The sequence below is a fragment of the Ctenocephalides felis genome, unplaced genomic scaffold (assembly GCF_003426905.1).
Source record: "Ctenocephalides felis isolate EL2017-DRISC unplaced genomic scaffold, ASM342690v1 CF-g0.4_SCAFFOLD_03570, whole genome shotgun sequence".
In the NCBI taxonomy this organism is placed as follows: Eukaryota; Metazoa; Arthropoda; class Insecta; order Siphonaptera; family Pulicidae; genus Ctenocephalides; species Ctenocephalides felis.
Genome location: NW_020539724.1, coordinates 12,551,990 through 12,579,876, shown reverse-complemented (window position 1 = coordinate 12,579,876; position 27,887 = coordinate 12,551,990). Strand labels below are relative to the sequence as shown.

General features: G+C 32.1%; 1 protein-coding gene across 1 annotated transcript in view; it reads left to right on the top strand.

The window, feature by feature from the left end:
• Nucleotides 1-27,887, top strand: part of LOC113382846 (protein CBFA2T3) — a 69,523-nt gene that overhangs the window by 36,883 nt on the left and 4,753 nt on the right. The gene's annotated exons all lie outside the window — the stretch shown is intronic.

Below are 27,887 nucleotides of genomic sequence, written 5' to 3'. Positions count from 1 at the left end.
TACCACTACCACAGTTATGTAATGTTTCTATATTTTTTTAACTTGCACCTTATTAAGAGAAATATGTGATAACAAAGGCAATCATATTATTTTTTCAATACTAAAAAAATTTGTGTGTTGAAATATGTTATTCTTCCTTTTACCATTGATTCCACGGTTTCCCACCTCTGTTCCCTACCTATACGTTTGCCGCCGGTTGGCATTTGCACGGGTTTTCGGTGTTTGCTCTAGTATTCGGCTAATTGGCTTGTTGACTAGAGTTCAGCTGCCGCCGCGCGATCAACCGCGCCCGCTGCCAGGGACCACCCGCGAACCATTGTTTATGGGTTTTATCACGGAGTTATATGAATTTACGTCCACGTTTCTGAACGGTAACATTCTCCCGACTCGGTCATAATTTAATAAGACAGACGGGACGGGATGCAAAAGGTAAATAGAAATGTTTAAACAGGGATTAAGTAAATTATGTGTTAAGGATAAATGATTGATAGTCTCGTATAGTAAAATTTCTAAAATCCTAATCACGACGAAGTGAAAAAATAAAAAAAGAGAAATGCGCTATTATGATTCACAAATATATATATTAGAATTTAATTTTCATTGTAAAAAATTGCTTTCACTAAATATAAGAAAAAATATTTTCTCATTTTTCTATATATTTGCTGATACTAAATTATTAAAAAGCTAATATTTGGTCTATGTGAAAACTTATATTTTGTCATCTATGTTTTTGTATGAACTTCATACTCTATGAAGTACTTATAAAAAAACTATTCAGTATTAATATTTACTATTTTTGTCATCTATCATGTTTAAACGTAAGGTCGCATCTTTTCGTGAGTGTGAGTTTCTATTAGAGATGGGTAACTCACTCCGGAGTTATAACTCCGATACAACTCCTCCCTGGGAATGAATCCGAGTGGAGTTGTCTCCCAGGATTTGTCATATCCGACTTTCCTAAACTGGTACTAAATCTGTTAACATGTGCAGATATTTGCTTGAGATTTTTTACTAATATATATTAAAATTTAATTTTTATTTAAAAAAAATTGCATTCGCTGAATGTAAAAATTGATATTTTCTAATTTTTCTACAAATTTCACTCCGATACAACTCCTCCCTCGGAGTGAATCTGAGTGGAGTTGTCTCACAGGATTTGTCTTATCCGACGTCCCTAAACTGGTCCTAAATCTGTTAACATGTACAGATATTTGCTTGAGATTTTTTACTAATACAAAGATTTGTTTCGAAAGAAGTAGTCTTTTTCTCGTCTCACAGCCAGTTTTAGGACTTTCCATGTATATAATGTTTCGAAATTCTATTTTGTATTCTATATTCTGTATATGATAATGTTTGTCCGTAAATGAGCTCTTTCAATGGTATACAACCAGCTAAAAAATATTTAGTATTATATTATAACTTTTACACAATTATGATTTTATAATTGTGTAAAAGTAATAGTATGCTAATCAAACTACCTGATGCATAATTAATTCTCGAAAAGGAAATAATAAAAGAATGTGAGGTATTATTATTCTGTGAAAAATATTATACTCGTACACAAAGATTTGTTCCTATTACATATATAAGGTTCACTGCATTATTTTCATATAAACATAAACAAATTCAAAGAATTCTATATTTTCTCTTCAAAGATAATTACAACATTGATTTTGATTCCCAAGTTTTTTATCAATTTGAGATTTGTATGCATATTGAAATAGTAATTATTATAATAAAATGAACAAAAATGTTTGAACTATTTGTAAACTATATCCAAAGTCTTAATAAATTCTTAGATATGTTAACAACACACTAGAGAACACATTTGTGTCAAGTGTTATTTTTCAAAGTTGTCGGAGTTGTGGAGTTGTTAAGTGAATATAACTCCTCTCTGAAGTGGAGTCAATCGTCAAATAACCGATCTGGCTTCGGATATGATAAGCCCATTTTTAGTTTCTATCTATTATTTCTTGAAATTGTTTAAAAATCAATTGGAAAATGCAACGATCCGGAGTCTTTTCGGCCATCTGATGCCGACACTAAATCAGCATTTGCTAAATCGCGGTGACATTATTTCGCACTCACCCTTATCGCATAGATTGTCGTTCGCGCTCCGTGCTGCTGCTTCTATTTATCCTCTCGGCGGCGGCGGCGTTGTTCACACCTGCTGATAACTCGAAACCGAAGAGCTCATCTATTTTGTTCTCTACCGGGGCAGGAGCAGCAGGAAAATGAATATATGTAATAAGACACAGGATAATTGTAATGCTTTTATTGTAGTGAACGAGTGTAGTTATAGTGAACGATTCAACTTTAAATTTTTGTCAAATATTTAGTAAAGTGTAGTAACAATGTATGTCATGTTCCATCAAAATCGAATTATGCATTTTTGAAAACGTACAATCTGTTTCAATACTAGTATTGAGAGCGGAGCCAGCCACCCATCAACCTCGCATATCTTAAAAACTATTGAACGATTCAAATTTAAATTTTTGTCAAATATTTAGTATAGTGTAGTAACAATGTATGCCATGTTTCATCAAAATCGAATTATGCATTTTTGAAAACGTACAATCTGTTTCAATACCAGTATTGAGAGCGGAGCCAGCCACCCATCAACCTCGCATATCTTAAAAACTATTGAACGATTCAACTTTAAATTTTTGTCAAATATTAAGTAAAGTGTAGTAACAATGTATGTCATGTTTCATCAAAATCGAATTATGCATTTTTGAAAACGTACAATCTGTTTCAATACCAGTATTGAGAGCGGAGCCAGCCACCAATCAGCCTCGCATATCTTAGAAACTATTGAACGATTCAACTTTAAATTTTTGTCAAATATTTAGTAAGGTGTAGTAACAATGTATGTCATGTTTCATAAAAATCGAATTATGCATTTTTGAAAACGTACAATCTGATTCAATACCAGTATCGAGAGCGGAGCCAGCCACCAATCAGCTCAGCATATCTTTAAAACTATTAAACGATTCAACTTTAAATTTTTGCCAAATATTTAGTAAAGTGTAGAAACAATGTATGTCATGTTTTATCAAAATCGAATTATGCATTTTTGAAAACGTACAATCTGTTTCAATGCCAGTATTGAGAGCGGAGCCAGCCACCAATCAGCCTAGCATATCTTTAAAACTATTGAACGATTCAAATTTAAATTTTTGTCAAATATTCAGTATAGTGTAGTAACAATGTATGTCATGTTTCATCAAAATCGAATTATGCATTTTTGAAAACGTACAATCTGTTTCAATACTAGTATTGAGAGCGGAGCCAGCCACCAATCAGCTTAGCATATCTTTAAAACTATTGAACGATTCAAATTTAAATTTTTGTCAAATATTTAGTATAGTGTAGTCACAATGTATGTCATGTTTCATCAAAATCGAATTATGCATTTTTGAAAACGTACAATCTGTTTCAATACCAGTATTGAGAGCGGAGCCAGCCACCCATCAACCTCGCGTATCTTAAAAACTATTGAACGATTCAACTTTAAATTTTTGTCAAATATTTAGTAAAGTGTAGTAACAATGTATGTCATGTTTCATAAAAATCGAATTATGCATTTTTGAAAACGTACAATCTGATTCAATATCAGTATCGAGAGCGGAGCCAGCCACCAATCAGCCTAGCATATCTTTAAAACTATTGAACGATTCAAATTTAAATTTTTGTCAAATATTTAGTATAGTGTAGTAACAATGTATGTCATGTTTCATCAAAATCGAATTATGCATTTTTGAAAACGTACAATCTGTTTCAATACCAGTATTGAGAGCGGAGCCAGCCACCCATCAACCTCGCGTATCTTAAAAACTATTGAACGATTCAACTTTAAATTTTTGTCAAATATTTAGTAAAGTGTAGTAACAATTTATGTCATGTTTCATCAAAATCGAATTATGCATTTTTGAAAACGTACAATCTATTCCAATATCACTATTGAGAGCGGAGCCAGCCACCCATCAACCTCGCATATCTTAAATACTATTGAATGACCAACTTTAAATTTTGGTCACGTAAATTAAAAAGAAGGAAAATATGAATTGGGCTCCAAATTGCTTCCCCTTTCACAATATTCTCTAGATCTGTTTCCCAGCGACCATTTATCGTTATAAATATATCGTTTCCAGGTATTTGATGGGTAGTTGTAATTTTATTATCAAGCATTGCGAAGATTCGATCTAAACCTATACTTTTTGAGAACGCGGCACAATCCGGACCAAAAATTGATTTTTTAAAAACCTGGATCACCAGATGGAAATCCGTGACTGTTCCGGCGAAACTGGTAGGTGAGGTCACTTTAATATAGGAGGTCCATAACAAACCAAAAAACATTGCAAGGGGTCCACGGCACAAACAAGTTTGGGAACCTATGGTTTAGATGATCTTCTTTTGTAATTGTCTTAATATTAGGTTGTCAAATATCTCCCTTCCGCCTTTTTGTATTATAAACCAATAGCAAAAAAGCGGAAGGGAGATATTTGACAACCTAATATGTTCGTATTTCATCGTTTATTGTGTTCATGTCGTCCTCTTTATGCATTGACCAATTTAGTGCATTCTTTGGGTTATAATTAAAATGACGTTGATGATTTTTTTCTCAAATATGTATTTTAACAAATAACACATTCATTAAATTATTTCCCTAGTATCTCGTATGTTTTTTTAACTTGTCCATTACCTCTTGCAATAAATTCTTTATCAGCGCAGACCTTTTTGCCTATTTTGGAGCCCAGGAGATAGTTTTAGTCGCAGCACGGCGCTATAAAGCAGCGATGTGTTATATATTATTAAAAGGATTGAGGCACATGGTCCCGCACGCCAGATGCGCTTGACAAATATTCAATTGGGAGTGCGTCATAAACCTACATGAACGAACGACACTCATTCCGGGATACGGGGGACAGTTTTCGTTTAAGGATTATTGGTTATTAAATCGGTTAGGTTTTTTGGTTTATTTATGTATAGATTGATGTTCCAGGATTCGTATTAATCAGCTAATAGTGACGCACTTATTTACTATGTTATCGTTGGAATTGAGTCATGGCTAGTATACTCTTCAACTACAATGTAATCTAGTTGGTATTGGTATTTAGCCTTGAGGCAAGTTACATGAACTTCCCCATATGTGTAAATAATCGACTTAATTAATAATAAATAAATTAATTTATGAGTGATTAGAAGTATTCCGAGCAAATTTATTACACATAATTGAAAACGAACGAGCACGTTAACTCGGAGTATTTTTTAGAAGCAAATTTTCGATTTTTATATTTGAACCAGTTTCAGTAGGACTTTAATGGTTTATTAACACCAAGTACTCTAACGTTATACCAAGTAAATCGTCTAATTTTAATTTTAACAAACGTCAACAAAACTACTCATTTTCTCAAACTTTGGTGATTTTTTAAAATTAAACTACTTGTCGTAAGACCGTGATACTTCAGTAAGTTCTATAAGACCATGATATACATTGCCAAAGAAAGTTTCATAAAAATCGGCTTAAAGTTTTTTTTCAACAGTTAATTACAAGAAAAGGGCTCGGTAGATTTTCACCTAAAACTAATCAGTATCATTCCCAACTAATAAAATATCTTTCGAACAGTTTTTGATTTTTTAAAATCGATTTGATAGAATGAGCTTAAATGTGGACGAAAAGTTTAACACTCTTTTTCAAATTACAAAGAAACTGCTCGGCAGATCGTCTCACAAAACTGACAAACTATAGTGCTCATTGAAATACATCGAATGGCTTTTAAATTTTTCAAATCGGTTCAGGTGTTTTTGAGCAAACGTCGATGAAAAGTCTAATTTTGACAAATGCCAAAAAAACGATACCAATTTTTGCAAACTGTGACGAATTTTTAAATCTAAACGAGTTGTCGCAGAGCGGTAATATTTTAGTATGATCTAGAAGACTATGATATCTACCGTCAAAAAAAAAATCATAAAAATCGTAAAAAAAAATTTTTTAACTTTTTTACAAGAAAACGGCCCGGCCGATCTTTACCAAAAACTAATCAGCACGATTCCCAACCAATCTTTCGAACGGTTTTTGAATTTTCAAAATGGATTCAGAATTGCGAGCTATAACGTGGACGAAAATTTTTTCACTTTTCTGCGATTTACGAAGATGATCGTCGCGCAAAGTTGATAAACGCTAGTCCTTAACGAGGTACATCGAATGACTTTTAAAATTTTGAAATCGGTCCAGCCGTTTTTGCACACGCCCACGCACACACACGCACAAACACACGTTCAGCCGGTTTTGCACACGCACACACACACACATACTTTTTCCAAATTTTGTCACATTCGATTCAGAATGGCTTGAAACGTCGAGAAAACATAAAATTAGCGAATCGGATTTTTTTATGAAAACATAAACTTCTCCTTCGGGAAGTTAATTAAGTCGGTAAGGTATCTGGTAGCAAAGATGAGTTTATATTACAAAATTAAAAAATTATCACCAAATTTAACTTTTTTAGTAACATAAGCTTGGTTATGGTTATACATGGTTATACATATAAACATATATTATAGGAATATTACAATTATCACTTCTATTTAGCTCTCACACGTTATCGATGAATCTTGTTTTCCTCCCCTCGTGGTTTTTATAATTCGCGATCGAAAAACGCTTCATCATAGCCCGACGACACATTTTCTAAAGAGATATAAAGCGATATAAGCTCGAACGATTGTGGAAAAAAGTTTGTCGGACGCCCGATACAGAGTACAGACTATTCCTTGCCATAGAGTTATCGTTTACAAGAGGATTAACATGAGAAACGTGTCAGATGGGTTTCATGGCGAACACACAATACATATTTACAGTGAAATTCAGACGCAAACACATGTATGCGTACACCGAATGAGCTGAATCATTTTTAGGGGATTTGGTCCAACATTTTAATAGATGCCCTCAGGTGTTATTATAAGAGTTTGCAAAATATGTAATTTTGCTGACGCATAATTAGGGAAATGATTTAAACATCAGCTTAATGCACTGTATCAGAAGACACATAGTAAGAAGATTCGGTATTAATTTTTATATGTATTTGATTGATCTATTAAATACACGAATGTATCATTAGGTTCATTACTTCGATTTGTGGAACCAAATTTATTTTTCAGTTTAGATTTCTATCTAGGCGTGGATTGCAAATTTATCGCGCAATATATAAAAGTGTGTTAATCATGTATTAATTGCCAATCAAATCAATTAATACTATTATTCATTGGACCAGTGTTTAATTAAATCCGCGTGAACTTTATGCGGCGTTTCTGATTTCCAGCAATATATCACAAATGTGCACATTTTCTCATGAGTACTTTAGCTTAACAAGTGCGGAATTTTAGCACGATTATCCGGCGCGTAATAGCCCGTCTGGCCGTTGAGATAATAAACCTAATTAAAACCACCTAACTCGCTTATAACACCCATATGAGCAAACGCTTAAAACAAAATCCTAGCATTAAACTTATATTGCACTATTCAAACTTTTACTGGTCGTAATTTCAATTTATGCAATCATTGTTTGTGTTATATCTAAACAAACTGTTACTATTCTTTCCATTATTTAAAATTTAGAAATTTGTGTTTTAATAGAGCAAAAATTAAAAAAATATCAAAAGTAGAGCTGGCCACACACATATATATATACATATATATATATAAAAGGGGGTGTTTTGAAAAGTATTTTTTTATGACAAATATATTTTAGTGAGAACAATTATCTAAACAATGGTCTAAAATGTTTCCGACTTAGGGAGGTTTTTTCCTTTCTTTTAAATCACTAATAAATAAATAAATTAACGGTTCATGCTATGAGTAATTTTATTATTAAAATAATTCCTTTCTTATCAAATTCTTACTACCATGGTTTATGCTTGCTCATCCTAATTGATAAAATGAGCTCTATACAATTTTCAATTTCTTCCTATCTATCTCTAAACAGACTAGTTGGTTGAAATTTATACTCAATATGGTTTTCACTAGATATAAAGTCGTATGGGGGTTTGTGAGGGTGTATCTGCAACACCCTCCCTTGTTATGAAGGAGGATTGAAGACTTAAGATTGAAGATTTAAGTTGTTGGTAAATATTTAAATAATATTTTTTTATTATATTTGATATTTAAATATCGCTTATTGCATCAGTTAAAGGGTTAATGTATATCATTCTTAATCTTAATAAATGTCAATATGCATATTGTTAGCGGAAACAATGTATTTTTAATTTAAATATCTACAAATTATGAAAAATTCCCTACATAGATGATTTTGTTCAGATTTACCACTAATTGAAAAAGTTGGTTATTAAAATTATAAATTTATTAAATCCAACCGTTTCGGTCTACATCGAGTTTGCCAATCAGTAAATAAATAAATATACTTGTAAAACTATCCTCAAACTAATAATTCAAATAACAATAATAAAATTATTCAAGTGGTAGATTCATAGATAAAAGAATAGATTAAAGATTAGAAATGTTAAGGGGGTATTCTAGTGTAGAGCGATGAATTTTAGGTCATTTTTTAAAGTGTCGTAAAAGAAAGCAATGAATGTTTTTACTATCCATTTTTTACCACTTGTTTATTAATATTATGAAAATACAATACAAAAATTAAAAAAAAAAAGTTGTAAATTGAAGAAACTGGCAGCTGATGAAGTGGGGGTCTCAAAAAATTGGCACCTCAGTCTTGACATGATTTCAGCCCTCCTAGCCATCCGAAATAAAAGAAATAAAAAGATTATTAATCTACAATGATGTCGCAATCGCCCAAACTAGCGATGAGTAAAAAAATTTTTTTTTACAAATTGGCGACTGTTTGACAAAAAGTGTTTTTTACTGTTTTTTTGAGTTTCTCGAATTTTTTAAAAATAGTAAAAATTGGAATTTGGGGATAATCCTAGTTCGGGCTATAGATAGGTCTATAAACAAGACTCTCTGAACATTTCAAGTGAATCGGTCGAGTAGAACTCGAGAAATCGTGTCAACAGTACTGAAAAAGTCTGTTTTGAAAAAACGCATTTAAAGTTTTGCATGAAGCCAAGCCAGTATGGAGACCGAGTTGGTAAAATGCCTATATCTCCGAAAATAATTCAAAATTTCAAGAACTTCCTCGTATCCATAATCTTAGATAGTTAAACTTAGAAAATATGAAATAAAAAAAAACGATTTTATTTTAATTTCTACACTAGAATACCCCCTTAATTATATATCTTTCTGATAATGAAGATTATCTCATGAATATATTATGATGGATAAGATAATAGTTAGGTTAAATTTTCAGGAAAAATTCAGGATATTCTCTATATATTTCATTTTCATCTATGAGTTAAAATTTTCCAGTTGTTTGTTTGTTTCCCATCATATTTTCAAGTCATTTCATTACTCGAGTACGTCGATCCTTTCCCTCGGACGGGCCCTTATCGTAGCCGGGCTACGCGCGAGTAGTGTACCGCCGCAGATAGTGAGCTTTCGGGTTCGCGTGCGTTTCAGGATTATTCGTGAAACTAGACGAGAGCTTTATCAGTGACAGGCACGCGCGCACACGCCGCGGGTCAGATTAAACATTAAACATTCGTGTTTGTACGCGACACCCCGTTGTTGTGTGTTTGAAGAACAACACTGTGTACATATAATAGATATATGTTTGAGCTACTAGGAGATAAGTGATGTATGGGTTAGGAATTTGATTTAAGGTATCGTGGGAACAATATTCCGGATAAATGAAATATGATATGCGTACTTGACCAATACTTAGGTTTGAGGTTTTTGTTCTTATGAATTAATTACTTTGTTTATTTTTTAACTGAAGAACAACTATATAAAAGACTTTCAAATTAAAATTCCAAACTCAATAGGGGAAAGTCCCGTAACGCCGGACGGCAGCAAGCACCGGACACTCTATTTAACACGTATTATTTAAGCGAGTATAAATCTTTTCATTTCAAAATACATGTGAATGCCCAGGGGCACTGGGAGCACACAGATACAGGATTACGCGCCAAGCCTCGCCTGTGACGCACACGGCCACGGCGAGAGCAATCCTTTCCTATTTTAGGCGCAAAATCACGGCGTCACCTAAATATCAATTAAAGTAATTCAGGCATATTTATGCATTTACATTTGAGTGGTATGCAAAGATAAAAGTTGTACTTGATTGCTATCCGTGAAATGGTAGAATATCATTAGATCTTTTAACCAATTTTAGTAGGTGCCGTCAAATGAACAAAAATGTCTGTCCCTTAGCACCGGACACTAAGTCGTCCCTTAGTGCCGGACAGTAAACATATTGATATTTCTTGTGAGAATTTACGTAATTTATTCCAATTATTTAATTTTCTTCTGTATGAGTGCTAACGGTCACTGCCCACATTTTTCGTATTTCCTAATTAAAGAATGAAAAGCTTAGGAATGCACCAGCTAAGAGCATTGGTGTGGCCCAGCGGAAAGGGTGGATGAATAGTGACTTTTTTTTGCAATATCTAAGAATATTCATCAATGACACATGTGCAGACATTCCAGAGCGTGGAGATGGCTACATATGTGATCAATGCAGGTTATTTTGAAATGTCCGGTACTAGGTGCCACTGTTCAAAATCATATTTTTTTTATAGCCAAGTTTGTTTGATAGCATTAATTATTCTTTAGCAAAGATTGCGGTTTTGTTAATTTAGTTTGATTTCTAACTTTGTTATCTAACATAAATCATAATTTAACAAACATTTCGTAAAATATTTTTTGATTTATTTATAAATAACCTTAGGTGTCCGCTACTTGGGGACTTTCCCTATGTTTTACGTTCATTTGAATAGGAGATTTTCAACTAGGAATAATATTAGAAAATATAAAAGTTTCTTAATACATATTAAAAATGTTATTCATTTGAGTGTCTAATTTTTTACTGTCTATTGAAAGAACATTGAAAACTAAAATTCTTATATTTTGGTTTTGCCTTACGCCTCAAAATCAAGGTTGAAATACATTTTACCATAATATGAATTATTAAGTTATGAAAGAAAATACTGAAAAAAATTGCGATTATGAATGTAGTAATTAAAAACTTCATATAGTTATTAAAAATATGTAATAATTATTTGATGATGAATATAGCTAGCATTACTAGTCTGAGAAATATGCTTTTATTTTGATGAATCTCCCAGTTCTACTTAAATCCCACTCTATAATTTTTTATCAATCTAGTTCAATCTTTTTACCCCTTATCACCGCACTCGCAGGGTGCTTACGGATTTCTCTTGATAACTAACACTGCCTCATCTCAGTTTTGTCCTTTGTTGATAATTCGGCAACCCTTTCGGAGCCCTGCTTTTCCTATCGCAAGTGTGTGCGGGCGGGCGGTCTCGTCATATATTAGTTTCATGTCGGACTCTTAGGGGCTAATTGCAGCGCGTGCCTTGGCTTAGATCCGCGCTATTAGCGCAACGGCACGCATCCATCTACTTGCATCGTCGGGATATAGATTACTTCTCATTTGCTTTGTGTCATCTGGTACATTGTCGTTAACATCTTATGTCATTTAATATTTGAGATGCGACAGACCGGATGGAGAAGATATAGGTTAAACGAAACGCTTTTACGGTGGATTAAATAATCTTTCACCTAAATGTTAGTAATAATTACATTACTTACTGTTTATTATTACATTTATTTTAATTTTAGTAAAAATTATCGTTACCAGGTCCGTAGCATCAAAGCTATTATGAAAACATCATATGTTTTAGTCAGTATATAGGTAAATAGTGGAATCGCGTTATAGTCTCCCTAAGCGACACCCCTTGTGTAGAGAACGCAGCAGTGTTCGCCGGCAACAACTCCTGTCCACTACAGCGATCTCGCACAATAACATGTGTACCCAGCACAAAACACGAAGTCGGCTTTTGCATATAACAACATGTAGGCGAAGAGCTAGGGTAAAGTGTAAAGTTGAGATAATTTATTAATTTATTTTGATGGCGAAATATTTCATAGGGTTTGTGATGCCCCATGGTAAAATCATTCTTGGTGACCTCAACATCCCTTTTGTAGTAGATGTAATCAAGAATAGCAGTACTGCAATAATGGCTCATTTACTTGATAATACTCATTTGCAATTGCTTCACAAGAAACTGCTTATAGATTAGTTTATTACCTGATTCTTATGCAAGAATTAATTATCAGTATTAAGAGTAGGGGGAAGTCCCCTAGTGCCGGACACCTAAGTTTATTTATAAATAAATCAAAAAATATTTTACGAAATGTTTATTAAATTATGACTTATGTACGATAACAAAGTTAGAAATCAAACTAAATTAACAAAAACGCAACCTTTGCTACAAAATAATTAATACTCTCAATCAAACTTTGGTAACAAAAAATATGATTTTACAATGTGGCACCTAGTACCGGACATTTTGAAATAACCAGCATTGAACACATATGTAGCCATCTCCACACTCTGGAATGTCTGCACATGTGTCTTTGACGAATAATATTAGATATTGCAAAAAAAAACACTATTTACCCACCCTTTTGGCTGGGCCACACCAATGCTCTCAGTTGAAGCATTCATCATAAGATTTTCATTCTTTGACTAAGAAATACAAAAAATAGGGGTATGTAGTGACCGTTAGCACTCATAAAAACCAAAATTAAATAATTAAAATGGATTACGTCAATTCTCACAAGAAATATCAATATGTTTACTGTCCGGCGCTAAGGAACAACTTAGTGTCCGGTGCTAAGGGACAGACAAGTTTGTTCATTTGGTGGTACCTACTAAAATTGTTTAAAACAATCAATTACTACTTATATCTTTGCATAGCACACAAATGTAAAGGCATAAATATACTAGAATTACTTCTATTGATATTTAGGTGACGCCGTGATTTTGCGCCTAAACCAGCAAAGGGTTTCTGCCGCCGTGGCCGTGTGCGTCACAGGTGAGTCTTCCCGCGTGACTTGTATTTTGAAATAAAAAGATTTATACTCACTTAAATAATACGTGTGAAATAGAGTGTCCGGCGTCAGGTGCCGTCCGACGTTACGGAACTTCTCCCTATTAGTTCGAATATTGAAGAAATATTTTTCTACCTTCGAATTTCAAATTATTGACGCTATTATCGTTAAATAAAAAATGCATAAAGATTAAGTAAGTGTTATAACAAATACATCAGTTTGATCATTGAAATATTAATATCTTATTCTTATCATTTACATCTCTAATATAATTTCCCCCAGCTTTTCCATTACACTATTCGCCACACACAAGCACTTGAGTATAGCACACGTTCGCGCAGCCGACATACAATGTGCACCTGCGGCGCTACGCGTCACTTGTCAAAAACCTCCGGTGGAGAGCTGGCACTGCGACCCATTCGCCAAACCCATTGTGGGCGCTCGGGAAATGGGTGGGACACTCGATGTGGATATGACAGGGTTTGCGGAAGATTGAGTAAAGATGCTGTTAGAGATCATTATAATCGATTGCTATAGATAGACAATTTAATATATAGGAAAAATTTGTGGATTTATTTGTAACTTAATGTTTCAAAATGGCTGGCATTTCAATTCAATATAATTGCTTTCATTTTCTTTTTATATTAGTTGAACGGGAGTGAAATGATGAAAAGCATTATTCAAGCGGTAAATTTATTCGTAAAAGTTTTGGCAGCGAACAACCTCAAAACCCACTAAGAAAAATTCATGCTGTTTTCGCCTACTTGCCGTATTAAATTGTTTGTCGTATCAACGCGGGCAAATAAACAGGTGTCTCTGACGGCGACGTTACAGGAAAATCTCAAAGGAATGAATATATATATATATATATATATATGTATATTCCTTCAAACATGAAGCGTTGTACATATCTGAGCACATTGAAATAAGGTCGGAGAAAAGGGCTACCTGCCAACCAAACGCGTGGGCTATGTAATACTGAAAAGTTTTGTGATTTATCGTGAAACGGGAACCTATCTGAATTTCTTTTGCCTTATATTCAAATTTTCAAGAAATTTTTTATAACAAAAAGTACAAGGTCGACCGTTTTATAAATAATTATTGATCCAATATACTCATGAAGTTTACAACATATTTCTATTATATTTTATATAATTCAAATCAATGATTGTGTTTTCAAAGTTTCCACTAAAATTGGACTTTGTTCGTAAACTCTCATTTCGCGTAATCTCTTACATTCCAAAGCCATTTTCCATTTTCCATCAGTCTCCTTATCAATAAAGAAGCATGTGCTCGCTAAAATCCAGCAGTCACCGCTGTGCCGGCATCGGACTTATTCAAATGCCAGAAATGACGCATAAAAAGGAAGCACAGGATATATCCGAACCGACGATATTGAGAAAGAAATTAAAATCTTGCCGAAAAAATCGTGGGGTATCACATAAGCATAAAATATATAGGATGTCGTCGCGGTAGGGGTTGTTTCACACGAAACGGACATTTGTAATTGACTCAGGGATTTATGTTAAATAACAGATACAATTTTTTATGTAATTAGATAGATTTTATTTCAAAATTCAAAATTTTCTCGTTTTTGTCATGTTTTTGTTAGAATACGGTGAGACTTGGTGGCTCAATGTAGATAAAATTTTATGGAGTTATAAAGTTTTTTTTTATTTCTACATAGAACCTTATTTTTTATGAATTTGTTAAAATATCTAAGAACGAAATGTCCTTAAATATTCAAACCTAGTAAAAATCATACAGCTTGGCTGAATTGACAATTAATCTGTGGTCAGTTCGGAGATTTTTCGTCTCATTAGTGTTATAGTTAGTGAAATTATAAACAAATTTTTGAAGATTTCAAACTTTTTGTAATTATTTCAGTTTTGCATTGATATATTAGTTTATTAATTGTTAAAATTGTAAATAATATAAATTTTCTGCCATATGTCTTTTACTTAAATTTGAAGATCGATTCCTCTATTCGTGTGAAAAGTCCCTAAAAGAGTAGGAACGCCGACTGAGTTTCTCACACATGAGACAAAGAAGGAAAACTTCTAGATTTTCCTATCGATATTTCGGTCGGTTTACAATTATACTTAATTGATTCAGCATCTGGCGTATGCAGCTGTGCGCGGCCCCTACTTACACCTTCCTTTACGAGACGGCGTATATATAACGTGGTGCAGGGCTAAGAATAAGAAATTATAGAATTCCTAGAATAATATTAATAATAGACGAAAAAAATTTAAAAAAATATCAGCATAAGCTATATAAGACATGATAAATAAAAAAACATGCAGGTGCTATCTTATGAAATAGTTCTTGTCTTAACAGTTTTAAAAATGTATCTTTAAAATTGATTTTTTTATATAAATAGCTTAATCTTGATTCTTATTAGTTGAGTCGATTAAAGGTATAAAGATTTTAGGTAGCTTTCCTTAAGGCAATATGCCACTTACCGTTAGTTATTTTTATTAATATTCTGACATTTTTTAAGTAAAACTTCTTTAGGCGCGACTAGGGTGTAAATCCGTACAAATGCAACGGAAGTCCGTTACGCCCGAACTGTTCGTCATTCACCCTCGATGAGATCATTTCTATACGAGTCGATCGTGATTAGTCGTCGTGTATGTGAATAGAGATCTGTCGTTGTATGCGTGCCGGCATCAACGTTGTATGCGTTCCGATATCAACAAGGAAATCGGCATAGATAAATTTTAAAGGTACAGCGCAGTACAAATCTTGATCTAATGAAAAATGCCCGAATGCCTGTTTAACAAAATCCACTGTGTGAACGAATATTATGGAATTTATTAATCAGCAATTGCTTCATTTCTCTAATGAAGGTTCATTTAAATACTAATTACAATGACAAACCGATCATATCATATTTGAAGTATGACTTTAATTACATTATTTTTTTTAAATATTATACATATTTTCAATGCAATTATAAATACATAATTTATAATTTATCATTATATAAATGTCTATAATGGTTGACACTAATAAATGTGTGCATAACGTCCAGTTACCATATTACTAATAAACATTATTCAAAATTGTTATATGATGCATTAATTTTTACTTAAATTCCATCTTGTACAGTAGCTAATAAGTTTTACTTCAATCGCGTGTGAACCTTACGAGCACTCTTTTTTCTATAGCAATGGTTTCTTTTTTAGTATACGTCTATATATATCTACTAAAAATAATTCAAGTTCTTCTGGCTAACAAGTGTTTTATTAATTTATTCAATTAAAATTATTAATATTTTTAAATGCAAACTATGTATTACAATCATTATTTTATTACCATTATCGATGCTAATTTCCCTAATCTCATTACCATTTACCGTTCATTTCTTAAATTTCCACTAATTAATTACACTTGTCCCTGATTGACAGCACCCCCGCCGCACATGTGTGTCCACAGTTCCCATCCCCGTTGTTTAGTCGGGTGTTCGCTGCAAAGAGTCTATTTCCTAAGGGTGGGTCTCCGCAGGGGGTGGTCTGGCAGCTTTGCGTTGTGAAATCCTAATGGGTCTGAGGAAACCCTCTGTGGGTTTTGGGTGTCGGTTTTCTTTTGCGCCGCGACCCGTCAGCTGGCGGCAGACTCTCGACTCGCGCGCACCGGCCCGCCCTCGCGCGCTCTAAATCCATCAAACGGGAGAGGTTCTCAAGTGGAAGAAAATGAGAATAGAATTATATAGGGACATATAGTTATATCTGTAATTGTTTTTTAAAATTATTGTTTTGCGCCAATTCTACAGTTTAAAAATATATTGGACATCAATGGGATTAAAAATGGTAAATTCTGTCGTCAGAAATATTAGACGTAATGAGAGATAGATCAAGTTGATTATCTAGTCACTTGCATATTTTGCTAATCGGCATTTTAATACCTGAAACAAACCTTCTCGAAAGCGATTTTTCCATTACGCTGAACTGCATTTATTGTCATATTAAAATTAATAAAATATTTGTCAGCTTTTGGCTTTCGAGCCAAAAGCATTTTCCGAAGATTCCATTAGATTATTGTTCATCTTTTCTCAGAATAAAGCTTAGGTGGAAGTCGGCGGCGGACACCTAAGGTTATTTATAAATAAATCAAAAAATATTTTACGAAATGTTTATTAAATTATGATTTATGTTAGATAACAAAGTTAGAAATCAAACTAAATTAACAAATCCGCAATCTTTGCTAAAAAATAATTAATACTATCAATCAAACTTTGTGTGATCTTTGAGTGGCACCTAGTACCGGACATTTCAAAATAACCTGCATTGATCGCATATGTAGCCATCTCCACACTCCGGAATCTCTGCACATGTGTCTTTGATGAATATTCTTAGATATTGCAAAAAAGTCACTGTTTACCCACCCTTTTGGCTGGGCCACACTGATGCCCTCAGCTGGTGAATTCACCATAAGCTTTTCATTCTTTGACTAGGAAATACAAAAAATGGGGATATGTAGTGACCGTTAGCACTCATACAGAACAAAATTAAATAATTGGAATAACATACGTAAATTCTCACAAGAAATATCAGTATGTTCACTGTCCGGCACTAAGGGACGACTTAGTGTCCGGTGCTAAGGGACAGACATGTTCGTTCATTTGGTGGTATCTACTAAAATTGTTTAAAATATCTAATAATATTCTATCACTTTACGGATAACAATCAAGTACAACTTTTATCTTTGCGTACCACTCAAATGTAAATGCATAAATATGCTAGAATTACTTCTATTGATACTTAGGTGACGCCTTGTTTTAGCGCCTGAAACAGGAAAGGCTTGCTCTCGCCGTGGCCGTGTGCGTCACAGGTTAGGCTTGGCGCGTGATCCTGTACCTGTGTGCCGCCCATGCCGCTTTCCCTTGTATTTTGAAATGAAAAGATTTATACTCGCTTAAATAATACAAGTTAAATAGAGTGTCCGGTGCTTGGTGCCGCCCGGCGTTACGGGAATTTCCCCTATATCCTGATAGATGCTACGTGTAATATTATGTAAAAATTCTGTTGCGAATCATTTTCAGTAAGTAGTCAATTATTATAAGTATTGTTTTGATCAGTTGCAATCAGTTTCGATAGTTTGGGAACCTCGCCTCTCAACTCAGCACAGTGCTGCGAGAGCTGTCAGAATCACACAGCCGCCGCGTATCAGGACGCGCGAGGAATGAGGCTCGAGCCGCGTTCTCGATCAACGGCAGAAAATCGCGTGCTACTGATGTCTTCAATGGGCAATGGGGAACATTTGCTCCAATTAGTGATTTTTCAATTTCAATTGCGTTAATCGCTGATTAAAATCATTATTCGATCTAGGAAATAATTGGTAATAAATCATTCTTGAAATTAGTATAATCGATTTTTCAATATAGAAATATTCAATTATTAACTAATTGTACGAGATCATAAAAATCGATTCGATATTTATTTTTATTTTTATATTGTTTCTTGATTGTTCTTCAATTTATGTATTTTATTCTATAGACCCATCTAACTTTGCATATCACTCAAACATAATTATAACTAAGCAAACTTTTCAAAGCGGTTTTGCCTTCAACAACAAATACTTTGGCATAATTCATAATTATCAGAAAAGGATTTCAGAAAGGAAAACTTCCGTTCGGCGTCTTATGTACATGAGGTACTCTGATTGTGAGAACAAAACGTCCGCCGCACACGCATTCAAATAAAATAAATAAATTTTAATAAGAATTTTCCTCTGAACTGAGAAAGATCTCAAACTTTTTACCATGACAAAGAAAATGCGCCGACACCATTGTTTTCTTTATCCTATTAACAAACTCGAATATAATAGTTTAATACGAGAGGAACGAGGCGAAAACGGCTCCGGCATAATTTATCATGACAATTCCGGGACGGAATTACCTCTCTTCAAGTTTTGTTTTTCAAACAAGTTTTTCAATTAAAAAGCAAAACCCGCGAAATTTAAAACAATAAATAAAATCTGGTTGAAGGCCTTTTCAAGTGTCGAATTAACCATGACGGGATAAAAATCAGAGGGATAAAATTAATTGAATTTAAGTCAAGATAGAAATAGAAAACTAATTTAACACAAACTTGACAATATGAAGTAACTGGTATAAATATTTCAATTAATCCACTTACACTTACTGTACGGTTTGCACAAATTCAACCCCCAGCTAAATAAAATCCAAGATTTTCTTGGAGAAAATTGCGAAATAACTAAGTCCCTTCCTCTTGAGAGTGAGTTATCGCTTAATGTTCAGCAAACGCACATACATACTAAAAATTTCATTAAAAATTCGCTGACATTCGCATCAGAAGTGCTTCTTCCTCGTTCTATTAGAAAGTGCCTGTTACAGAAGCGATAAGAGTAATAAAAATTACTTATACCGATAATTATAATACTTATGAGCCGATTAGAATGGATAAATGTGATACTTGGAAATATAAATAAGGATAATTTGAATCTTAAATTGGTTCTGTACGAAAACCAAATTTATATTAAGGAGAATTTTTTTTTTTATCGTTATGTTAATATTTAATTATATTTGGGCAATGTTTACTTTAATTTTGAGCGGATGATATTTATCATACAACTATGCGACCAACAAGCTTTAAATTTATCATTGTAAAATATTTCAAAATCGTAGTAAAAAAACTCATTTTTACAAAATATGTTGTAGTGTTGTATCCTATATAATTTGTTGCGAATACTTATTAGAATTTACAGATATTTATCGTTCGAAATGAATATATTAGGAGTATGCCTACGGAGTATAGATCTAGAATTCATGATTTTTAGATGGAGAATAATCATAAAATAAGCTATTTTTATAATTCGAATATTTAAATTTATTATAAATCAATAATAATAATTTGAATTATTAAAAGTGTTCTTATTAATTTAGTTTTAACATAGTATCAAACTAACTCACTCTCGAAATTCAAATGTCCCAAGGTTGGTTTGCGATATAGGGTTACATAGTTTAGATCATAATGAATTGATTTAAATTTTTAAAATTGATTATATATTGAATTCAAATCTGAAATGAACAATTCATATCTTCAAAGACTATCTCAAATTGAATTTTATCGAATTGAAATGGACTATTTATATTATTTATATTTTTTTTCAATTATCTATTATTACCAAAATGGATGTCATTGCGATTCGATTTTCGTCTATAAATAATATCATCCAATTCAGGACAGTCTTTTCGCAATACATTTTCCCATTTTCTCGTTTTCCGCGCTTCCGACCTCCCTTGGAACAATGTTTTTATTATTTTAGAGGAACTCTCTCTCGGGTACGGATGGCTACGAATCAAAAAATAATACACATCGTAAAATAAACAGAAAGCGCTCACCACCGATTGCCGGAGTTCAGTTATTTTCCCAGGGTCTACTACTATAAGGCATATTGTATCTAACTTACAGGAAAATCATCACAAACATAACCGACACTATGGTTGAAATAGAAATCAATTCATATTTGCAGCTTAAACTATAAATTATTACATTGTTTTATCGGCGGATTATATGTCTAACTTTTGATGGAAATTAATTAAATCATTCTTAATTTTCACTTCATATTTTTTTGTCTTCGGCAATTTTATTATACCCTTTATCGAGATAAATCCGAAGAATAATCCACATCGAAAATAATAATTGAGTTTTATTAACTTTGGGATGAAAACTGAGAGACATCATTAAAAATAACATGACCACAGCTCAGAAAGTTGTATATCTTTTAATTAAGTTCTGTTAGTTATAATCTTCAATAAGTTTGCATCAAGATAAATACTGGTCTATTTTAATAGCAAATCTTTCTTAATTATATTGTAAAAGCTTTTGGATAAAATAAAAAAAATCGTGTATTATTTGATGTATGTCGCAGCCAATTTGTCGAATTAGAATATAAAATGAATATCTGATTTTTTATTTATACACTTAATATGTGTCATTATTTAGTAGTTTTGAAATAATTATAAAATATTACAAACAAATAGGAAATAATACAATTATATTAAAACGTTTTATTAGGTTAAAAAATAAATTATATATATATATATATATATATTAGGGTGGTCCTTAATATGGACATTTTCGAATTTCCTTGCTCCCAAGGGCTCAAATGGTTCCAAATTGATAAAAAACAATTCTCTGAAAGTTTTAGCTCTTAATATTAACTTTTAGATAGTGCGCAATTCAATCAAACTTCGTATGGAAATAGCATGGAAAAATTTTGAAAACTAAAAAAAAATTTTTTTAGGTATAACTTAAAGACAAATGAATTAAAAGTGAAAATTCGTGTCATTTTTTATTGAAAATTCGACGTCCTGCAAAATTTTTGAATTTTTTTTTCATGCTATTTCCATATAAAACTTTGATTGCGTTGCGCTTTATCTGAAAGACAGTATTAAGAGCTAAAACTTTCAGAAAATTGTTTTTTATTAATTTGGAAACATTTGAGTCCTTGGGAGCAAGAAAATACGAAAATATCCATATTAAGGACCACCCTAATATATATATATATATATATATATATATATATATTAATAAATTTAGAATTATATATTATGTTAATTTATTATCACATTTTGTTGCAATGTTGTTTTTCCAGTTCTAGCTTAACTACGATTCATTTTCCCGAATAATGAAAAAAATAGAAATAATATAATTTGTTTTCTAAATCCTCAATAAAATTGGAAATGTGAAAATCCCTTCGATACATTTAATTCCGTGCTTTTTCATAATCCCTCTATCGCGTGGATTATGTGCAAAAATCTGTTACATGTAAACAACGCAGCTTTTCTTGGTCTTTATCCTGGAAACGCAGTCGACGAACGTTCACTCGATGATACTTGTTTTAATTCAAAGTAAACATACATACACTGACAAATCTAGACTTATATAATATTATATATAGAATATATACTGATATACAGCCCAATCCTGGATAAAACACGAACACACATCGGAATCCCTCTTCTTATCACTGTATGACCAGCAACAGTCATTCGGGCTGGATATCTGGAGGCAGGGATTCTTAAATGTTTTACTTGGGGTAATTTACATAAAAGAATATAATAATATTATACTTAGGAAAGTTGAACTTTCATACTCTTAGAATACTAACAATTTTAAGGTCTATTTTATTATAGTTAGTCTATTTTATTATATACTAGATGATCCGAAAGACGTTGTCCTGTACCCATGTCTACAATTTTTTAATATAACATTCTAATATTTATCGTTCACCTAAAAATAATAATTATTGTTTTTTAAATTACTCTTTACGCCAAAATGCATCTATATTTATAATATGAGCGATGTTAAATGTAGAATTGCTTCAAATAAAATGATGAATGTCAATTCTCACACTATATGGGAAATTGAAGTCTTTTAAACGGTAAAACATAACCATAAACATAACATAACACTGGTACTTCATGTTGGATTAAATAATTCAATTTTTTTTTATTTAAGATATCCAAAATTGCATCTTAAACTTCTCCTAATCGATATCGTGAGGGCCGAATTGTATGTATTTATCTTTACTTCCCCATTTGTTGTCATAAAGTGAAATTGTGGAAAGATTAGTAAAAGATGTAGAGAAATTATATATTGAAAATAAAACTATATTGAGAATTTAATATCCGAATCTTGTGTTGGCACCCCCTAACGCGTGCACTCAAATTTTTCGCATGCATCGCATTAAAAGTACGGCCGGCCCTGATTAGTACTTAATTTCATATTTTAAGTGAATTAATTTGTCATATCCTTTTCATATGTGTATCATCCAATCTGCCATATATATACTATATTTTATATTATTTAAATTGCTGACACATCTCATCTGCTTTTCGGCAATAATAATGTAGACATTTAATTTTTCTTATTCATAATCATAAATTTATTATACATAATCTAATGTTGTCTAGGTTCATAAGTAAATTGAAATTTTTGGCAGATGATAATTTTCATTTGTTTTCAATGCAAACAATGATATGTTGTTTTTTGCAATTTTTTCCATTTATTTCTACAATATTGCACATACATCCCAGTACTTTATAATCACATACATCCTAGAAAAATTCCTTAACAAACTTCAGAAAGATTTATCAAAATCCGAATAATAAGGAGGAGTATACAGTGAGGGCTCGTAATTTAATATGAACTTTATATAATAGCAATAAAGCTCAAATTGATTCTACGTTTTAGTTAGAAAACGTTTGTATGAGAGAAAGAAAAGGGCTGTTTTTAAGGATTTTTCCGGCAATTATTCGATTTTTTCTGGCCGTAAGAACCATCCTTGGACATCAACAAACATTTAAAAAAAATGGCCAAATTGGTCAAGGCGTTTTTGAGTTATGCGCTTACCAACACATTTTGCGATTCATTTTTATATATAAGATTATAAATATATTTTTTTTCATATATTTATTCATCTGTTTGTATGATGCATTCTTATATCTTTTATTCTAGAGTTTTGTTACATTAAATATTTGCCAATTACATAAATATTTATCTCCTTTTTTGGCTATATTACTCTTAATTTAAAATATATTAATCCTAATTCAATTTACCTCTGAATGCAAATTAATTGCAAACTTTAGCCGATGCAAGTACATTGAAAAAGCTCTGTCTGCCCTGGTGTGCGGTGGAGCCAGTAAAACCCATCGTGGGTTTGGGTTGATCGCCACACCCACCCACAGCGTGGGATCGAGACACGTTTACACTATACTTATGCCGAAGAGGCATGGACTGGCAATTATTTATGCAACAATTACTGGAAACGATAATTTGGAATTTTAAAATATAAATAATAAATAAAATATAATAACTGTTCGCGCCATATCAAAGGGTGCGATTCATATTGATATAAACAAAAAATCATCAATCGAAAATTATACAAAAAATCAAATCAATCAATACGTTATGAAAAACAATATTGAAATTATTATAAATACATAACTTGTAATGAACATAAAATAAATATTACTAGTAATAAACTAAAGTATTTTATAATTGGTCCTTCAAAAAGCAAAATTCAATCAAACAAGCTATACATATGCAGGTAATGTGGCGAGAAGCAATCCTAGAAATAACAGGTATCATAAAATTGCGTCGATACAATTGCAACTATCATATTTTCTATATCAATATATTAATATTGTTTAAAACCATTATTTTATTTATCGTTACTGTAACTCATTATCAGTGACAATAAATTCAGCCGATGCGACGTTGATATTTTTGCTCGTGACGCCCTGTCAAAATAAAATATTACAACTGACGGTCATTTTCTGTGATAAATCAAAACGTATCATATTATGAATTATTTCATATGCGAGTATTCATTTAATGGATTCATCATATAATGTAATATTCCATAAATCGTTAGTGAATATTTATTATATTTGCGGCTTTGTTTGATAAATTGACCAAAAGAGTATTTTTTATTTTGCTAGAAATGTTGAAATTGAAATTATGAGTGTTTCGGGTGAAATATTGTTTGATATGAGTTTTATTATTTGTAACAGAGTATTGCTCATGGTAACAGGGGAATTTTAATTTATGTCGAGCAAAGTTTTTAGGATAGGACTAATATTATTAATATGTTATGATATTAATTTATAGAGTATGAAAATGATATTAAACAGCATATCAAATGTACAAAAAAACTAACGACCTTATCTTTACCTTTTTCGCTTTGGGACCCTGGGATTTTTTTTACAGAGCTTAAATTAAGTTAGTAGATCTTCTGGCCATTTTCTTTTGAGCTTCTATTTTATTTTGAGTTCATTGGATAATCTTTATGTTGGACGTACTTGCAGATCCCCATAGTTGAATATCATAAGTCCATATTGGTATTATTACTGACTTATAGATTTGTAATTTATTGTTGTATGACATTTTAGATTTTCTTCTTATTAGCCAGTAGAGTTGTCTAAATTTGTTCATAATTTGCTTCCTCTTTTGTTTGATGTGAATATTCCATGTTAGTTTGCGGTCCAGATGTAAACCTAAGTATTTAACGCTGGTGCAAGTTAATATTTCCACGTTGTTTATAAATACAGTAGGACAGTTTTTCTTTCTTGTAGTGAAAGTGTTATGTCGCGTTTTATCTGGGAAAATATAAATCCAGATTTTTTTCATTTATTTAATGTAAAATGTAATACATAAGACCCTGAGCAGGTCATAGAGTATTTTTGTCTTAAATTTATTACCAATAATGTTCAGTAAATTATTAATATGTAACTATTATTAATAATTTATTAAGAAAAATTTCCCTCTTTCCAAATTATTCCGCTTTCCATAATAGGACTTATTTTTTTATGTCCGACTTGTGGAGTCTGCGAAAGGTCTGATTCAGAACTAGAACAGGCGGTTGTCACCGGTTCATAGATTTATTCCTCGGCCAGTGCACCGGACACGTGTGAAAACGCGAGCCTGGGCGGGAGGCTGGTACTGCTTTTGTTCTGATGAAATCTACGATGGAACAAGCATATTTAGGCAGGAAAAAGAGGGAATTATAATATTTTCGATTTTAAATTGGTTTATATATCTTTTATAATAATTAATTATTAATCGTGGTAGTCGATTGTCGAATTTTGGGATGAGGGTGAGAAAGAAGACAAATTTTAAATATTATGAAAAAAACAGTTAAAGTTTTGCAAAGGAAGGAAATAGAGGGGGATTTTCGTGGTCAAACAGTTATATCTTCGAAAATAATTTAAATTTTGGAAAATCCTCTAGTGTACCTAGAGATGGGTAACTCACTCCGGAGTTATCACTCCAATACAACTCCTTCCTCGGAGTGAATCCGACAGGAGTTGTCTCACAAGATTTGTCATATCCGACTTCCCTAAACTGGTACTAAATCTGTTAACATGTGCAGATATTTGCTTGAGATTTTTTACCAATACAAAGATTTGGGTCGAAAGAAGTGATCTTTTTCTCGTCTCACAGCAAGTTTTAGGACTAGGTATATAATGTCTCAAAATAATGCTATTTTGTATTGTATATTCTGTATACGATAATGTTTGTCCGTAAATGAGCTCTTTCAATGGTATACAACCAGCTAAAAAATATTTGGTATTATATTATAACTTTTACACAATTATGATTTTTATAATTGTGTAAAAGTAATAGTATGCTAATAAAACTACCTGATGTATAATTAATTCTCGAAAAGAAAATATTAAAAGAATGTGAAGTATTATTATTTTATGAAAAATATTAAACACAAAGATTTGTTCTTATTTCATATGTAAGGTTCACTGCATTATTTTCATATAAAAAATAAACATATTCAAAGAATTCTATATTTTTTCTTCAAATATAATTACAAAATTGATTTTGATTTCCCAAGTTTTTTGTCAATTTGAGATTTGTATGCATATGGAAATGCATAAAATAGTAATTATTATAATAAAATGAACAAAAATTTGAACTATTTGTAAACTATTTCCAAAGTCTTAATAAATCTTTAGTAGATATGTAAACAACACACTAGAAAACGCATTTGTGTCAAGTATTATGTTTATATAACTCCTCTCCTAACCGATCCGGCTTCGGATATGATAAGCCCATCTCTAGTATGTATATACCTACAATTCGAATTTTTTCATGATTTGTGCTGCAGTTTAGTATTTGTATGTAATGTAATCTAAGAAAATATATATGTACATACATAAACAAGTTTCAATTTCTTAATAAACATTATGTTTGTTGATATCTATGTATGTATTTGTTATTTTCAATAAATACACAACTTTATTCTTCATATATTGGATTATCCGGATTTTCGATTATCCGAATGCCTATCGACAACAATTAGTCCGGTTCGATTCGATTTTTTAATTCTAGACCAGATTCCCCCATGATTGTAGGATTTTGCAATGATTTTAATAAGGTAAAGATGATGCATGTAGTCAGAGATTTATATTACAATATTTAAACTTTTCCAATATTTAAACCTTTTCCAAAAATGGTGTATATGTGCAGCACTAATGCCTCCCGATGATGGTCGCAGCCTCGCATCCGTGTCCGCACTCCGCAGTGCCCGAAGCACGCGGGTCGCAGTATAAATGAGTGCCGCCGAATTCTAAAGCGCGAGGCCGAGGTGTGGGAACTTGCATACACCGCACCGAGCGAGCTGTTGTACCGTGTTCGGGACATTGAAGATAAATGTGTTATCAGTGTTCAAAGAACCATTATATGTAGTTTTGCGTTTGCACATGTCTATGCCGGATTGCTGGCCATGTGCCCTGCTCTCTCTATCTCTCCCTTTCTGTCTCTCTATAGAGGTGTGTATGTTTAATGAGAAGATTGCAGGTGTTTCGTATGTGTTATATGGAAATAGTTGTTGGGAGAGATGATGTACCTACGTACATCGAGCAGAGTAAACAATAGAGCGAATTACTAATGGATCGCATTGCACGAGGTTTCGCTGATGTAATGATCACTAGTTCGCGGTGGATTGGAATAATAAAATGATAAGAAAAAAATCATTTTGTATACTTTATAAAATGCAAAATATTGTCGTATATTAATCAACGACTCACAATTTTAACAGCGTGGACCAAAGTAAAAACGCAAAACTTGAGAATCAAATTCAATTTAATTATTTTCTTTTGATGAGAGAATAATTGATTTTTTGGATTAATTTTATATAAAAATAATGTAGTAAACTTTGTAATAAAAGCAAAACATTTATCATAAAATATTTTCACCAAATAATAATACTTAGTAATAAAAGCAAAACATTTATCATAAAATATTTTCACCAAATAATAATACTTCTGCATTCTAATTTTTTTCTTTTGCTATTTTCATTCGAAAATTAATATTATATCGGGTAGTTCGAGTTTCGTGTATTTTTCGGT